At 33.9% G+C, this 19,060-nt stretch overlaps 1 pseudogene; it reads right to left on the reverse strand.

Moving 5' to 3' along the window:
- Positions 1-1,425: 1,425 nt before the first annotated feature.
- Positions 1,426-17,470, reverse strand: LOC149572097 (GDSL esterase/lipase At2g36325-like; annotated as a pseudogene).
- Positions 17,471-19,060: the final 1,590 nt, after the last annotated feature.

The raw sequence follows: 19,060 nt of genomic DNA on the forward strand, positions 1-19,060 counted from the left end.
GTTTAGTAATTCGGTACATTGCAATTTCATGCTTTCAGTAGAAGATACTAACCAATTTTTCTATAGAGAACCAAAAGTGGGAGTCTTCTTTCATATTCAATGTTCAGTTTTCAATGATTTCCCACATCATTACTATTGCATGTTAGAGTTTTAGAGTGCTCACTTTCAGCTTCACTGTCTATTTTAGCAATATTTTTTTTCCATAATATCCCAAGTATGATCAGTGACAACATCAATTAAGAATGACAAAAAATGAAGGTCATGGCAAGTTATATTTATTATGAACTATTTTTTTTTTTCAAGGTATACTGATTAATATAGTCACAGTACATTTTTTAGTTTCAGAACATTAGCAATAGAACCCTGGTAGAGTTTGATTGGTTTTACACATTTTTAATTTTTTTCCAAACTTCTTTTTTGGTCAATTTTGGTCAAGTTGATCCTCCAACCCTGAAATAGATCACTAAAAGGATGAAATGTATCTCATTTTATGTATTTTTTATTCACTATGAAAAGTATTCTTCGCATGATTCATTTTAATGGTTCTTACTATTAATTATCCCATGACATTTTTTGCAGGAAATGATACATTTTATAGGAGGCTTTACGACCTCACGCTATGAAGATTCGGGCCCACCATACATAAAAGGTGGAACATCATAACTGAACTAATTTTATCCCACTTTTTTTTCATATCATTAATTGGTGCAACATTTTTTCTTTCATTCGGGTCTTTTCTTATACTAGCTATGTCTAACAATTTTCTATTTTTTCTTAAAAGGTGGAACTACCAAGATAAAAAAATTAAAAGATGAGCTCATCAAAGATATAGAACATGAGTTTGGTAGTAATATTTTTGATCATAAGAAATTGTTACAAAAAGTTTCCAAACATCTTAAGGTTGTGAGGGACACATATAGAAAGAGTCTCGTCCTAAACCCAAAGTACGAGTGTCCTCCCTTTGTTTCAGTGAGGGACTGGAATGAGTTCATTTTGGATGCAAAGGAGAAAGGGGAACATCCAAAAGAAAGTACACCAAAAAATCTGAAAAGGTATGCAATAGTATTAACTACTAGTACATTAATGAGAAAATTTAGGGTTCAACTTCAGTATCAACAATTTCAACTAGCTCAATTTAATCTATCTATTGATGAAAGGTATGTAATTCATATCCTGACACAATTGCTTTCACCCTATTATGAATGTTCTCTAAAATTTGGGTATCTAATAAATTGTGGTGGTTGATTGCACATAGAATGCCCGTATACAACTGTATATATCTCAATCTGGGCATAAATCCTACATAAGATATAAATAGTGCACTTATAACTTCACATATAGCTATATTATGTCTTGAAAATATAGTAATGCTCAACTACATGTATCATAGTGTAATGTGTTAGCAGTATAGGTGATAAATGATATTCAGTCAATGTAATGACAAGTACATGAGCCATCTTGAACAAACCCACAGTGAGAGTAGCGAAGATTTTATCATCACTTGCCATCCCTTCTGAGTAGGATGGTACCAATCAAAAAAGAAAAATTCTTCTTGAGACTTGCACAGATGAAAAAGAGCTCTTCCTTGTTCATCATAATCAACACACCCAACAATGGAGCTACTCATGTTTCCATCTCTAGAATAGCATGATCTACTCATCTCATGAATTCCTACTCAATACACAATATAGAAATAAGTCAATCAGTATCCTCATGTATTTATGTAATCGCTCTTAAATAGATATACTATTTAGAAGGAAAACCTGAAAAAGATAATCTTGAAATTCTTAACTACACTATAATCAATGTCTTTACCATATGCAAATGGGTTGAAGATAATATGAGAGAAGGCTACAAAGAAATCAAGGATGAGGAAGTTGGCATCTTCAAGCTCCCTCAGCTCTGAAATGGCTTGTGATAGATATTTTTTGTGGGTGGAAACTAAGTCCATTGTTGTGTTCAAACATACTGCTCTAGACTGTAAGTAACCTAGTTGGCAGTCAAATGGCATGTTATTTGATACCATAAAATTCCTTAGCCCAAGACTATATAGCTCTGTGAGTTGTAGTTTCATCTTTGCTACAACACTCTTCACAAACTTCTCTATTCCCTGTAAACATAACCCTCAGTCACATATTTTTTTAAATCACATTTGAATCATTCTAGTACAACATGACAATTGATAATATTAGATTTTCAAAATCTATTTCAAAAAAAAAAAAATTGTTTCTGGATTTGATTGTGTAAGTTTTTTTAGTATCAATGGATCGCACTGTGTGATCCATCATCAGAATGAGAGAAGGATGTAAGATATGATCCATCATCAGAATGAGAGAAGGATGTAAGATAATTCTTTCATCCTAATGATAGATCACAGAGTGGATTCGAAATGTTGATACTAAAAAAACTTCCACAATTAAATCTAGAAACAAAAAAAAAATCATTAGAACATAGCAAGTTTGGTGATATTTATTCTTACCACTATGGTAACATTTGTAGCAACATAATCATTTCCATTCAGAGTGAGAAGTGCTATTGAGTGCTTCAGATGATGAGAACCATATTTTTGAGATATAATGGAATCCTTGAAATTCCCAACTTGGACACTTAGCTTTGGAACTCCAAAAGTATCAAATACCCCATTGTATGCTACTGCAAAGTTTATGCCTTTCCTTGCTTGTATATGATGGCTTGAACTTTTTAGAACCCTGTAGGTCACTGGAGATGGAAGACCTAAGATTTGGGCTGCATAAATTTAAGAAAAAACACAAACTCTGGTAAATGCATTCACCTATATATTTAAAACCACGGCAATATAATCATAAAGAAAAGAAGTATTTTAATCAATGAGAACAGATTTTTACAATCTATGACAATTATTTGCAAGAGCTTCTAGATTTTATTTGTATAATTTTTTTAGCATCGACATTTTGAACCATCATCGGGATGAAATCAAGCATAAGAGAGATGAAACCAAGCATAAGAGGGCACAAGAAAAAAGATACACAATCATAGAGCATGGAGTTTGATTTGAAACATCCATGCTTTAAAAACTATACACAATCAAATCCAGAAGCTCTTATAGATAAGCATTTTAATGTTAATAGATTAAGGAAATAGGATTGCTATGGTCCATGGCTCAGAGTATACAAGAGAAGAACTACTGGAGAGAACTTGTCATAGTTTTCAAGACTTTAAAATTGAAAATTTCTTGTTCAATTTTAATATAATTGTATCCTAAAGAGGGCATCAATAATGAGGAGTTATATGGATGGATTGAAAAAGGATTTTCAAAGGATCCTATAGTGCAATCCTAAAGGGTCACGATTTTTCTATTTCATATGATTACTTTGAAAAGTTTTGGCTTGCCTTCCAAATGCAATTTCAATAAGACTTTTTTGATAGGATTTTTATATCTTATAAAATTTGGGGGAATTTCTAGGTTCACAGTGCAAAATATAAATATACAAAATTGCAGACAAGACCCTTAAGCATTATTATACTTAGAAAATTAGAAGTCAATACCATGATCTATAATCATTATATAACTAGAGAGAAGTCAAACATATACCTATATTAGCTAATGGTGTAAAGCACTTGGAAACCCTAGTACATAGCAATGGAAAAGTTTGAGGCAAATTGACTTCTATTTATATTGCCTAACCAAATATTTTGGGCTAAAATATGCAACAACAGTTCCTGATATGAACAACAGTTTCTGATATGGACCTTTGAGATCATTAGAAATTGATTTTGAGAAAGATTACCTAAATAATCAATAAGAATTCTACCAGATGATACCCTTCCTGATGGGTGCCCAGGCCAAGTGATACCATTTGGATATTTCCATGCTGAAACTATGCTATTTTTCATACCAGGATAGTAATTTCCAATGTCTGCATATGAATCTCCAAAAACAAAAAGAGCTTTTGTTTCATCTCCACTGCATATACTTACAAAAACAATGCTTCAATCAACAACCACACTAAAATTATATACAAATTTTGCAATAAGAAAAGAAATTATCAATCATTACCTATTAAAACTAGCAGAAACACCAACAGGACTGATGACATTTTGGCAATCATTTTTCATGACCTTCTACATCTATTGTCAGCAAAGTTGATTGTTTCGTTTATATGGAAAAATCATCTGACTTGTTTGGTCAAGACCAATGTCTAAAAAGTTTTCAAAGACCTTCTAGAGGAGTTCAAAATTAGAAGCTTGAAGATTGAGTTTACATTAAAAGCTCAAGAAAAGTAGAGAGATGTTGTGGTGAGTAAAACAAAACTTCTTCCAATCAGTAACCACACTAAAATTACATCCAAAAATCTTAATATGATAAGCAATTCTTAGCCATTACCAATTACAAAGAGTACCAAGAATATTGATGAAATGTGGGCAACCATATTTGATGACCTTCTAGATCTATCATGGATAAATAGCATGATTACACATGTCAATTAAAGGTATGATGCTGTAAAGACCTTCTAGAGGAGTTCAAAATTAGAAGCTTGAAGATTGATTTTACATTAAAAGCTCAAGAAAAGTAGAGAGATGTTGTGTTGAGTAAAACAAAACTTCTTCCAATTAGTAACCACACTAAAATTACATCCAAAAATCTTAATATGATAATAAATTCTTAGTCATTACCAATTACCAATTACCAATTACAAAGAGTACCAAGAATATTGATGACATGTGAGCAACCATATTTGATGACCTTCTAGATCTATCATGGATAAATAGCATGATTACACATGTCAATTAAAGGTATGATGCTATAATTTCTTCCATTTTTTCATATTTTTGGTGGAACATGCTACTTTATGCTAAAACCTTCATACCAATATATAATAATCGACTAATTAGTACTGATCTTTATATCTATATCATCTAACATATTTTAAATTTTTCATAGGTTGCAGGACACATCAAAGGCAACAAAGGCGAGGCTGGAAAAGTTTGGGCAGCATAGACTTGGCTCTGGGGGATATTCAAAAATCAAAGCACACATTGTAAGTAGCAATAAATGAATTGCAAAGAAAATTTATTTTAAAAATACAAATGATTTTGTTAATTAATAAAAAAATGTAGGGTGCTGATTTTAATCTGGAGGCCACAGAAGAACACAAAAAAATTACCTTCAAACAAGGCTATGCAGCGGTGGCTAAACGCCTAGGGCAAGCTTCCGTTGCCCCAACCGAACAGTCTCCTGCATCATGTGCACAGGTAAATATGCCAAAAAATATATTAGAAATTGAATACTTGAGCAACAATTTATTTGATAATAATGTGCATGACATTGCAATGCAGCCTGTTAATCGTGACACAGATCATACGCAGCATCATGAAGCCCCTGATGTGCATCGTACTATCGATGGAGGTGCTCATTTTTTATTTAAAACTAATTATGTAATTATTAATACAATTTAACATCTTTAATTGAAGTTGGTGTAACCTTGTTGTGTTGAGGATATAGAATCATGACATGCTGAACGAGTGTCGAAGGATGTTCAGACTAATTAGTAGGTAGATCATGTCGCACATTCAGGTAAATAAAATCTATGTTTTGTTCTTTTAAATTAATTTTTTGATTTATAGTTCTTTTACTTAAAGAAAAACTCGTAATTCACTGATATAAAATGGTGCAAATTTAACTCATGAAGTACTTGTTATTGTAGCGGACCCCCCTTTGGTGCAGCAGCCTCATGATGTTCCTAAATGGATGAGGAGGAGACATGTGTTAGAACCAGTAGAGGAGGGGGATGAAAAGGACATTGATATTCCTCTTAGAAATTTTATGAAAAAAAGAAATGGCAAGAAAGCAAAAAAGATCTGATTATTCATGAATGACTTACTCTTGAATATTGTTAATGAATATTATTCATTAAATTTGGGTGCTAATGAATATTGCGTTAATGAATTATTCATGAATGACTTACTCTTGAATGTTGCATGTTAATGAATTTTGTGTTAATGAATTATTCATGCATGTTGTATGTTTATGAATTTTATGTGTTAATGAATGTTATCATGTGATTATAATGATTGAATGTTATATTTCAAAAATGGATGAATTGAATGTTATTAAATGTTCATGGGGAATTTAGAGTGATGTTTTTTTTTTTGGTGGGGGGCGGGCACGGGGAGGGGCCAAATAAGCTTCCACCTTTACGTGGTTGGCCCTGTTAAGTAAAGAATATTTAACTATTCTTGAAACCAAGTTAAGCACAAACTTTAAAGATAAGCTTATAGTTAATAGTGACAACCAATTAGCAATTCAAAATGAAGTTCTTCATTATAGGTACCTTTTTAGTTTTTAAAGCACGATGTCATGTTTTAATATTGTATAGTTTTTTTTTCTTAAGTTAAAGTATTCTTTTACTATAACAACATAATTTATGACCATTTTAGTAACTATTCTAACATCATTTTATGAAAAATCCTATTTTGGCAAAGATGGCAATAAGTGGTGTTGTCTATTCCTTGGGAGATTGGATTGCATAGGTCTGTATCTCAACATCATTTTCATGTGGTAGAAATGCATACTTACAACCATTTCATTCTACATTTAAAACATTGATGATAATATTGCTTGTTTTAATTTATATTTTTGTCTATAGTCATTATAAAGGTTGCAACCTTAGTCAGCTTTTATAGGCTATGAAGAACATAGTTGAATACTACAATAATTTTGTGGTTAGGAAATTATAGTGATTCTTCTAAGCCAAAAGATGAGACAACTATGTTTCATCTTAAGATGGCAACAGAGTTATTCATGTATGATTCCTTTCTTTAATGGCGATTTGGATGTTTGACTAGTTCTAAATATGTTGCTATAGTGCCTATTCAACCTTGTCTGTGTATACTGATTTTTTGTAGTGTAAAGTATATAATCAACATCTTTTTGTAGCTCAAATGTTCGGATAGGTTGGGAAATACTCTATCCACATGCATATTCCCTAGCAGACTACCTTTGCTTGTCTTTGGTAACCTTGGTTTCTTGGGCTTTTTGCTTTGGTCACGATCCTTCAAACTGTTTGGTTATAAAAATATCTTGTGCCAAGATAAGTATTGCAAATCTGAAGGTAGTTTGACAATAACTCATAGCCATTATTTTTGAATTGGATTAGTTGATTTTGATTTTAACTAAATAAATAACCATCTCTAGCATTTTTAGTTTGAAGCATGCTAACGGTTGTTTGTTTTTTGTCCTATATTTTTAGTTTAGAAATGCTTGTTGATCCTCATGGTGAGCTTCTTGATAAGCTACGTAACTTGGAACCATGTCTGATAGAGCATGTTAGCTTTGAGATAATGGACCAGGATCCCAATGTTCGGTGGGATGATATTGGTAAATTTAATATGGTTGAATGAATTGATGATAATATTATTCATGTTTATTTCTATGTACCCATTAACATTAATATTTATTTTTCCAAAGTTATACTAAAGTTGGGCTAGAGCATGCCAAAAAGTGTGTGACAGAAATGGTCATATGGCCTCTATTGTGACCTGACATCTTTCAAGGCTATCACTCTCCAGGAAAAGGGCTCCTCTTATTTGGACCTCTTGTGAGTTAGTCTGATTTATTCTCTGTTCTTTATATGTTGGAAATTCATTTTTGTTTACAATAAAGTATATTTAATTTGCTCTTAGGGTACTGGGAAAACGATGATTGGATAAGCTATGGCAGGAGAAGCCAAAGCTACTTTCTTTTATATTTCTACCAGTTCGTTGATGAGTAAGTGGCTAAGTTCCTAATAAAATCATGCTTTCAAGTTCTTTTATTGTTTTGATTCTTAAATGCAAAAAGCCTTGTATAATTATTTTTCCAGGGAAGCACTTGTGCTTAACGGAACTCTTACATAATAAAGATAACATCAAAAAATATAACAAATGGTTTCTGTTTGTGAGAAATTAGACACATATAAGGATTCCATGCGCAAGTGCAATTTCTAAAGCATATACCATGGCAGGAGTTAATGACCAACAAATTTCAATAACAAAAAAAATATTTTCCTATGATTGATTGCTAGAATTAAATATTGATTTAAGGGAAGAGCACAAATTGAAAGAGGGTATTGGGCTCTGTTATCATTTACTTTTCTGTTTTGGGTGACAATACAATACTATTAGATTAGGGTATTGGGCATTTGTTATCATCATATTAGAACATGGTAAATGGTGTGAAATTGCACTTTCCTTAGTCATGGTTGCATACCTACTACACTCTTTCATTTGAAAAATAAACAGAAATACCATATCTAGTAGCTTCTCTATGTTGTATTCATTTATTGGTAATGATTCAATGTCATGCCATTTGATGGTAGCTTTTAGAGTTTCATTTAGTTGGAAGGTGTGTCTTATCTTTTCAAGTTTGTATACTCCATTTGGTAGTTTGGTATTAATTGATGATGTCTAGGATCTTCTACCTTCACTATAGTCTTCATCATCATCCAACTTGTTGTTTGGTATTTTCCATATTATCCTCTATTTCCATGGTCTTCAGCATGGTTGTGTATTTTATCTATCTAGTTCAAAGACTCTATGTGCCTAAGGTGAAAGCCATTTAGAACTAATAGTTGGAGAGATCGTGTTTCCCCTCATAAAACTAGAAAATTTCACGAGTTTAAGGTCAAGAAGGAAGAAGTTGTAACATTTTGAGTAGCAAAATATGCTTAAAGATACATATTTAGTTAATTCTTTGGTGAAGTTTCTTATTTCAATTCAATTGATTTTGGTTGTCAACCAAATTCCTAACTCCAATATATATTGTATTTCAGTGCTACATTTTCATAGGGATCTAAGTAAAATGATAGTTGACTACTTCTATTTTATTGATGCAACTGAACTACAAGTGCCTTTTGTGTTCTTGACAAATCATAAGCTTTCAACTTTTGTGAAGCCATTACAGATGCAAATGAACAACTAGTGAGGTGTCAATTTTAAGGCAATTTTTTGTTTCTATAACGTATAGTTCAATTGCTAGAAATATTTCATCTAGATTTTTAATTGATAGATTGTTAAATTTTCATGTCATTTACTACTTTGGTTGGATAGTTCTCCTTGCATTTGTAAATCATAAATCTTCTTGTAGTCTTTAGCCTAATGACAGTTTGGTATTACATCCAAGGTGATAACATAGTTGACATGAAACTCTCCATTAAAGAAAACATCAAGGGATAATATTTGAATTGTGGATATTCGTAAATTATGTTGGTTTTAGACATAGTTATAGTTATAGTTATATATGTGCTCTTATGATGATGTGATTGGGACTGTAAGTTTTTTTTTCACATTTATCTGTTTGAAAAATAGATGAAATTATTGGCTTTCGTTCCTGATAAATAATTCTTTCCTAATTGTATTCTTCCCTACATGAACCAAAATTTAGATGTGCTATACCAATTATTGCAAAGGCTTTGCTCTCATAGGAGCCTTTTAAACTACACAAAATTTGAGTTGTAAAGCATAATTTCTTGGTGTCGACTTAGAATATTGTGCACATTTCTTCCTCCTTCCCATTGTTTTGTATGAAATAAATCATGTGACAAATGAAACAATGGTGTGGAGGTAGAAATGTGCATGATACCCTGACTCTCATGCACTAAGAAATTATGCTTTAGAATCAAGTTCTGTGCAGTTTCGAAGGCTCCTATGAGAGCAAAGATTTTACAATAATTGGGATAGCTCATCGAAATTTCTACATATCTTGGTCTCAATTTTGACGCAAATGCAAATAAGAATTGGTGTTTTGGTCACAATTTTGACACCAAATTGGTCACCTTTGATGTCGCTTGTATGGCACCAGCGTTGAAAAGTAAGGGGTTTTCATCACAATTTAGACACCAAATTGGTGTAGGTTTACATCAAAATTTGGACCAGTGATGCTCGCAAATGAGGAAATAATAGTTCAGGTTAGACTAGAGAAATTAATGAAATTTGTGTCGATAAGTCCACCTTTATGAAGTCAAAATTTTGATGCAGAATGTATGTGGTGAAAAATCAACTAAAAAAGACCAATAGCAAGCTTGGTTGCCTTATCGACCTACTCTTGTCAAAATTTCAACCTTTTCACATCAAAATTTAGGCTAAATTTACTACTGCAAGGGGTAGTTTCTTGACAATCCTAAATCTCCACTAATGGAAATAAAGCTCACAAAAATCATTATAATAAGAAATATAAAAAATTCTTAGAAAAGTGGCCAAGGTTATTTTATTTCTATTTGGGTTGTTTTGTTTCATGTGGAGCAAGACTCTGCATCATCATTTGAGTGCAAAACTTGGCTGTGAATACAAGCCATTCAAGAATTATTTTTTATTAAAAAAATAGCAGAGGTCAATGTGAATGTGTGTAAGGACTAACTCTTACAACATTATGCCAAATCATCCATAATAAAAAAAATTTAGAAAGTCAAAGATACACATCACCAATGGAGTTGAAAAGACAAGAAAATATGGCAGGGAAATAAAATAACATTCTACACATCAACACATATGCAGAAAGTAAAGAGAACATATCTACCCATATGTACAAATCAACATATCTACTCTATGCTTCAATAAAAGCATGCATATCTACACATACACAATGTAAGAGATAACAATATTTCAACTAAAATAATAAAAGATGGCTTGGCCAAGCACTAAATTTGCCAACATAATGCATGGAGAGTCAAACCGTAATGAATCCTACCACACAAAACTCGACAGATTGAGAGAAGCAAAACAATATGAATCCATCCCCACCCTCCCCATTGCCATATACATCCATCCCATAAGGAAACAAAATAATCATACTTAGGACTTAACAAATTCACAATATGTTTCTTAGTTATCTAATGGTATCCAACATCACTCAGTGTTCATAAAATATAATAGCCTTACCACCATTTCCTCCTCAAGATTACTTCACTAGATTGAAATCTACACTTAGAAGTTTAAGTAAATTTGTTGAATTGAAGACTCATTTCCTACTCAACAACACATCTATTCATAAGTAGAAGTTAAAAACCTACAATATTCAATAGTTTAACAAGCTCTCCAATTGACACTTGAATATAGGCAGTAGCCTAAGAAAGTACTGATTTAATTTGATCCTAAGGCTTATCAGCAGGTTACAATTTTATCACAAATAGGATTTCATTGATTCTCATCAGAATGTAATCTGTTGTAAGGAGAATGATATCTAATTTCATATACAAACGTGATCACAATATACAAATATTGCCACAAGGATTAACAACAATAAAAAAGCACTATGTTATATAACTATGTTTTCTTACACCTTCAACTGGCAAGTGTGTTTTAATCTCAAACAACTTATAATGAAATTACCTTTAAAATAGAGAAAGGTGGGTTATTTCCTAGCTAAGTCTTAGAATTAGTAATACTATGGACTCATTGCATTCTAGAGTTTTAAGAAGACCAAGAACAAGCTAGTGCTACAATTTCATTGTTTTAAATGTTCAAAGATTGGTTGCCTTTGCATTATGTTTTTACAGTCCAACATCATTGTCTTGCGGATAGATTCTAAAACTATGACAACAAGGAACATCAAGTTTTGGGGAAAAATGTTATAACTCTATAGAGTCCCACATACACATAGACTGGAAGAGATACTACATCTAACTATTTATGCAAGCATTAAACCTTGGACAAAATTTGGACAAAAATACCACATGTGAACTTAAAGGGCACCTAAGCTAAATTGAAATCAGGTGAATAAAGCTAGTCTAGCTAGATGAAGACATAAACATAGAACAAAAATTCTTGTAAATCATTATATTCAAGTTTGCAAAACTAAGAAAATATTCAAAACAGAATATATCACATTCAAAAGAGTGGTCTTATCTAGCGACATTGATCCAAGTCATTGATTATGACAAAGATGATACCCATGATTGAAATGCATTATTCTTCGTACCCTTCTAATATCAAAGCCATTATACCTAATTGAACTTAGAAACACACTCCTTTCAGACGTAGACCTGACATTTATACAATGTTCAAACTAGGGCATGTATCATTGCAAAACCCTTTTTATACTCCATTCCTCTATTTTTTTATTCATTAGTGTAATTACTTAATAAATGGAAACATACAACAACCCAAACATCTTTCAATACAAACAATATACATCTGCAAACATGAATACTTTATTCTAATTCCACCACAATCATTTTAAATTGAGATCACTGTAAGGAAAAATTGTTGCTATTCATCATTCAAGAAGGAAAAGAGGAACCTACACCCTTTCGCAATTGAGCTATCATCCTTCTCCTCCTATTGTGTGTGTCCTAGAAAATGCTCCCAATGCGAACACTTCCCTCTCCAGCACCCAATAACCACTTCTGCCCCCAAATCGATTCCTCCTCCCTTCCTTTTATCATTCCTCTCTCCATTAAATTTGAGTCATGGAAGAAAAACTACTTGTACTAGGTGGAAAAATGGGCATTTCAACTACTCACAAATATATGAGAATAAATGATGACCATTCCCCATAATGCCAAAACCAATCCCATTTAAAAACACAACTTTTTAAGGAATTTAGTTAAGATTACCATAAAAAAATCACTCCCAATTTATTTTAAATCCTCTAAAACATAGAATTATAACGCGCAATAGTTTTCTTTTCAAAAATTAGAACCCTACTCATGTCATTGAACTACATTTCACTATCTTATTACCATTTATGTATTTAGGAAAAAGAAAAAATCAAATGCATCAACATTAATTCACACTGGACTAAGTGGTGTGTGATATGCTACAGGGATTATCGATCTATCCCCTTCTAAGAGGCTAACTCTTTCTACCTCAACCACACCCTCACCTTTGACACCTGTGGACACTCAAACACTTGCAAAGATAATGAAGTCAGTACCTATCAATCGATAATAAAACATCATAAATGAACATCATAACTATAATGCATATGCATACATCAAAATATGAAAATAAATCACATCTACAGAATATCATCAACATGATTGTAAAATGACTTAACCATTCGTTTAACATAACTTAAATATCCTTTAATAACATTAATTTCTCGAATAGTTAATATAGAAAATGACACGATTAATCTAATCCATAAAATTAATCTAGCAAGTTTAAATAGTTGACCTAGTCAAAATGACAAGGTTGCGACCTAATTGCCATGTAGGTGCAAGAAAAGAAGTCGTATGATGAGTCATGACATCCCTCCCCTCTAAGAAAAGGTATCATCTCGATGTCAATCAAAATAACAACATAACAATGTGTTCAAACTAAAGTCTATACAAACAGTAAACATGCTACTCAAAATAGATGAGAAAAGGACTATTGTAAGTCATTTGCATCCTCCCAAGTGGCAATATCCTCACCAAATTGGTCCTATTGGACCTTGTACTAGAGGACATCTCAATCTCATACCTAGATGGTACACTACTCAATGAGTCTAGTGGGTTGAACTGCCATCACTCTCAAATCCTGAACTTACAATGCATGCCAGTCAAACACATGAGATATGTCAGGCTGATACTTCTTAAGAAGAGATACATGGAAAACATTGTGAATGCAAGCAAGTGTGGGTGATAGAGCAAGATGATAAGCAACTGCATTGATAACCTTCAACACCTCAAAGGGGCCAACAAATCTCGGTGCAAGATTTGAACTGTTGTTGAATGAGATGGAACTCTTCTGTGGTCTAACTCTCAAACACACCTTATCCCCAATCTAGAACTGCCTAAAAGTGTGTTTCTTGTCAGCGTAACTCTTTTTTCAATTAGATGCTTCCTTCAGCCGAATGTAGATCAAGACCATTTGATCCTCCATTTCCTTTAACATTTTTGGGCCTACTATGATCCAATCCTCTACCCTATCCCAACTGATAGTTGTATGACACTTACATCCATAAAGGGCTTTAAAAGGTGTCATGCCCAAAGATGAATAATAGTAGTTGTTATAAGAAAACTTCACTAATGGAAGATACTCCTCCCATTTGTGTTGTTGATCCATGTAGTACATCTGCAATAAATTCTCTAACACTTGGTTAACTTGTTCAATTTGACCATCTATCTCTGGGTGATAGGCAATGCTGAAGTTAGACCGTGTACCCAAAGTAGATTTCAAGGCAGTCCAAAATTGAGAAGTCATATGGGTGTCCTTGTCTGAGATAATGGTTTCTGGAATACCATGTAGCCAAAATATCTCCTGCACAAATTTCCTTGCTAAAATTGGAGAACCATCTTTCATACTACCAAGAATAAAGTGGGCAACTTTAGTTAATTTATTAACTACGACCAAGATAACATCATGCTTGCATTGTGTCATGGGTAAACCTTACATAAAGTCCATACTGATAACCTGCCATTTATATTGTGAAATCTCATGTGGGTACTGAAGTCCAGCCAAATGGACATGTTCAACCTTGACACGCTGACATTCTATACTAGACCACATACTTCACATCTTGCTTGAGTCCTAGCCAAAAATATAGTGGTCTCAAATCAGCCATCATCTTCTTTACTTAAGGCTGCCCTAAAAATAGAGTGCAATGCATCTCCTCAAGAATCGCCTTCTGCAACCCTTCACGGTTGGGAACATATATCCTGTTCTGATATCTAAGTAAACCATCATCATCAAAAGAATAATCCTCAAACCATGAATCTAAAGAATCCACATCCAAAACTGATTTCACCCAATCATAATGACTATCTCTAGGAATATACTAAAGAATGTATTCCCTCAAACGAGTTCTAGCAAAAGTAATAGAGGTCATATGTCCTCTACAACTCAGTGCATCTGCCACTCTATTCTCCTTCCCTTTTATGTACTCAATGCCAAAATTGTACTCACTAAGTAACTTGAGCCATCACCTTTGTCTGGCATTAAGATTTGGTTGAGTAAAAATGTACCTTAACTCCATGTGATCATTTTTCAACTCAAAGGGTTTCCCTAATAAGTAATGCCCCCACATCTACAAGGCATGTACTATTGCAGCCAATTCAATATCATAAGGCACATAGTTTACCTCATGTTCTTTAAGCTTGCTAGACTCATAGGTGACTACCTTACCATCTTGCATAAGTACACCTCCCAATCCATCCCCCGAAGCATCTATCATAACCACAAAGTGTCCATTTGGATCTAGAATCACTAAAATAGGAGCAGATGTAAGAATTTGCTTTAGCAATTGAAATGCTCTCTCACATGCTTTGGTCCACTCATACCATTTTCCCTTTCGCTTCAAGGAAGTGATAAGTGTTGCAATTTTTGAGAACCTTCCCAAAAACTTCCTGTAATAACCTACCAACCCCATAAAACTTCATACCTCACTAACGTTCTGAGGAACTGGCCTCTCAAGAATGGCTTTAATCTTTGTTGGGTCCACTACAACACCATCTACTGATAATATGTGTCGCATATAATGGATCTCCTTTCGATAAAATGAGCGCTTTGAGAGTTTTCCAAAAAGTTTCTTCTCTCTAAGGCATTGCAGAACTATACACAAGTGTTCTTCATGTTCCTCCATAGTCTTAGAATATATCAATATGTCATCAATGAAAATTTCCACAAACTTGTCAAGACAATCCTGGAACACACTATTCATTAGGTTCATTAAAGCTCTAGGCACATTCGTTAGTCCAAAAGGTAAGACTATGAATTCATAATGGTTGTACCTTGTTCTAAATGTGTTTTTGGATATGTCTACCTCTTGGATCCGAAGTTGGTGATATCAAAATCTTAGATCTATCTTTGAGAATATAGTAGCCCCTTTCATTTGATCAAACAATTCATCAATACGAGGTAAAGGTTACCAATTCTTTATGGTAACCTTATTCAACATATGGTAATCAATGCATAGCCTTAAGATACCATCCTTCTTTTTGACAAAAGTTACAAGCACTCCCTAAGGTGATACACTAGGTCTGATAAAACCCTTGTCTAACAGTTCCTATAATTGAGTGTTTAACTCATACATCTCAGTGGAAGTCATGTGGTAAGGAACCTTTGACTGAAGTTTAGCCCTCGGTACCAAATCAATAGAAAAATTGAACTCCCTTTTTGGAGGTAGTTTTGGCAAATCATCTGGAAACACATCACTAAATTCCTTTAAGATTGCATAATCCTCTAAATGAGGTGGGGTTTCTTCTTCCAAATCCTTAACAAGTGCCACATACAACTGACACCACTTTCTCCTTGCTTTCTTCAATTGCATAGCAGAGATGTGCCTTAGTTCAAGTGTTCTTTTGACACCATTCAGTGTCACTGAGTGCCCTATGTCATCGCAGCATTCAATTACCTTATCCTGACAATTAACTAAGGCCTTATGTTTACTTAAACAATTAATGCCTAGGATGACATCATAAGAACCTAAAGGAGCTTCAAAAAGATTGACCTCTATTCAGAAGTTGGGAAGTTCCAACTCACTGCAGAAAAGACATTGCTCTACTTGTCGCTCGGCCCTATTACCATACTCTATAGTCCATGGTTCAACCATAAAACTAGCTCTAATAGGTAATCTAGCTACTAGTTTAGGATCTACAAAGCATTCAATAGCACCGGTATCTACTAGAATAGAAACAGTTATACAAAAAAGTCTACCAGTCAGCTAAATAGGTGTAGCTTGAAAGTCTGCTTGTCGATGATCAACTGCAACATGTATGTGATACTGAGATGGAATTTCCTTCCTGTCAGACGGCTGTGGGCATTTAGAAGCAAAGTGATTACCACCACAGATAAAGCATCCAGTTCTATGACCCCTCCTATCATCATTTCTATTTTGATCATTCTTGTTATTCTAGTTCCTCCCGCTTTTCTCATTTCCATTGCTATTGTTTTTTTTATTCTAGTTCCTATTACCATTCCAGTTCCCTTTGTTCATGTTCTTGTCAAAACCCTTTTGTCCTTTTTCAATATTTTTGATCTGTTGTTTCTTCCTATTTCCTTTATACCTGTCATCTTGGTACCCCTTGTTATCTTGATATCCTTTGTTATCTTGGAATTTCCTCTTAAAATTATGGCTGATGGATTTAGATGAGGGCGCATCCTTTAATCTTTGCTCCTACTTAAGCACCTTACACAATACAAAGTCCATCATCTTAGGCTCCTACATCTCGACCTCACTATAAATCTCAGGATTCAAACCCATCACAAATTTTTGGGTTCTGAATATTTCATCATGTTGGTAATGCACAACATACTTCACCAAATGACAAAAGTGCTCATGATACTGTGTGACATTCATGTTCCCCTGAACCAGTTTATAAAAGTCTACTGATTTCTTATCATAGTAGAGTTGTGGTAACCACCGCTTGCAAAAATGTTGAAGAAATTCTTCCCAAGTTACGTCTCCATGCTGAAATTTCTTTTCAATCATGACATTCTCCCACCATGTGCCTGCCTCACCCATGAGCTCAAATGTAGCCCAAACTGCTCGAGACTTCCCAATATCGTTATGCACAAGAAAATACTTTTCCATGCTTGTAATCCATGCCTCAACAACTTCCCCAAAAGCTCTACAATAAAAGTGGGTGGTGTGACCTTCTTGAGGTCCTTGCTCAAATCAATCACAATCTACACCCTTTCTATGTTACTCATAGCCATTCGACAATTAGCTTTTGCCTTCTGCTCTTCCTCTGACCTCCTAAGTGCCTTAACCAACTCATCATCCTCAAGTTTCTTCCTATGTTCCTCCTCCTATTGGCACAGGGCTTCTAGGTGTTGATCCTTTATGCGCTTCCTTGCCTCCTCATCAGCATGTCTACCCTAAACATCCTATTTCAAGGTATCCATCAATTGACCCTGCTATTGCAACAAGGCCCCTTGCTAAGTCAGGAATGCCACTATCTAATCCAATATCTGATTGGGTTCATCATCTTGTGGACCATTACTGGATTCACCTCTAGGGTTAGCTCTTGTGGCCATGGTGATAATTCAAACACCTGCACACATTTGCGCAAATTAGCATAGCAGCCCCAAGCCCTAGGTTTTAAACCTTAGCTCTGATACCATATGTAAGGACTCTTACAACATTATGCCAAATCATCCATAATACAAAAAATGCGAAAATTCAAAGATACACATCACCAATGGAGTTGAAAAGACAAGACATTTCATTTAGTCAACTGAAATAGATTACATAGTTAGATATAAACTCCAATTACACTGTTGTTCAAAAAATATATAATGGTAAAAAAAAAAGTCTTATAAGTCTTCATTACATCCATTCAATGAAATGTTGACATAACTGAATATGGTACATAGGTACATTCCTAAAATGCATATACATCATAAGGAAAAAATGAGTGATCAACCAATGGGCCTTTGCAGCTTCCAAGTGTTCGTTGTCCTACTTCTGAGTGTTCTATTTCCATAGACAATGAACGATGTCCATTTGCTATATGAAATGGGGGTGTGGCCTAGACACTTTTACCACGTCAACCACATAGTAATTACTCCCTCAGGATTCTTCTTGACATGAAGAACACCCCAACCTTGGCACGAGAAGGTTAGCTTCTTGGAACAAGACGGATCAGATGGATCTGGTGCAACTGTGAAACATACTATAGATATCCATGTGCTAAGTAGCCTAATCACAGACATATGACAGGGAAATAAAATAACATTCTACACATCAACACATATGCAAAAAGTAAAGAGAACATATCTACCTATATGTACAAATCAACATATCTACTCTATGCTTCAATGAAAGTATGCATATCTACCCATACACAATGTCAGAGATAACAATATTTCAACTAAAATAATAAAAGATGGCTTGGCCAAGCACTAAATTTGCCAACATGATGCATGGAGAGTCAAACCATAATGAATCCTACCACGCAACACTCTACAAGTTGAGAGAAGCAAAATAATATGCATCCATCCCCACCCTCCCCATTTCCATATACACCCATCCCATAAGGAAATAAAACAATCATACTTAGGACTTAACAAATTCACAATATGTTTCTTAGTTAACTACTGGTATCCAACATCACTTAGTGTTCATAAAATATAACAATCTTACCACCATTTCCTCCTCAAGATTACTTCACTAGATTGA

The sequence above is a fragment of the Cupressus sempervirens genome, chromosome 2 (genome assembly GCF_028749045.1).
Source record: "Cupressus sempervirens isolate cs-2001-9-10 chromosome 2, ASM2874904v1, whole genome shotgun sequence".
In the NCBI taxonomy this organism is placed as follows: domain Eukaryota; kingdom Viridiplantae; phylum Streptophyta; class Pinopsida; order Cupressales; family Cupressaceae; genus Cupressus; species Cupressus sempervirens.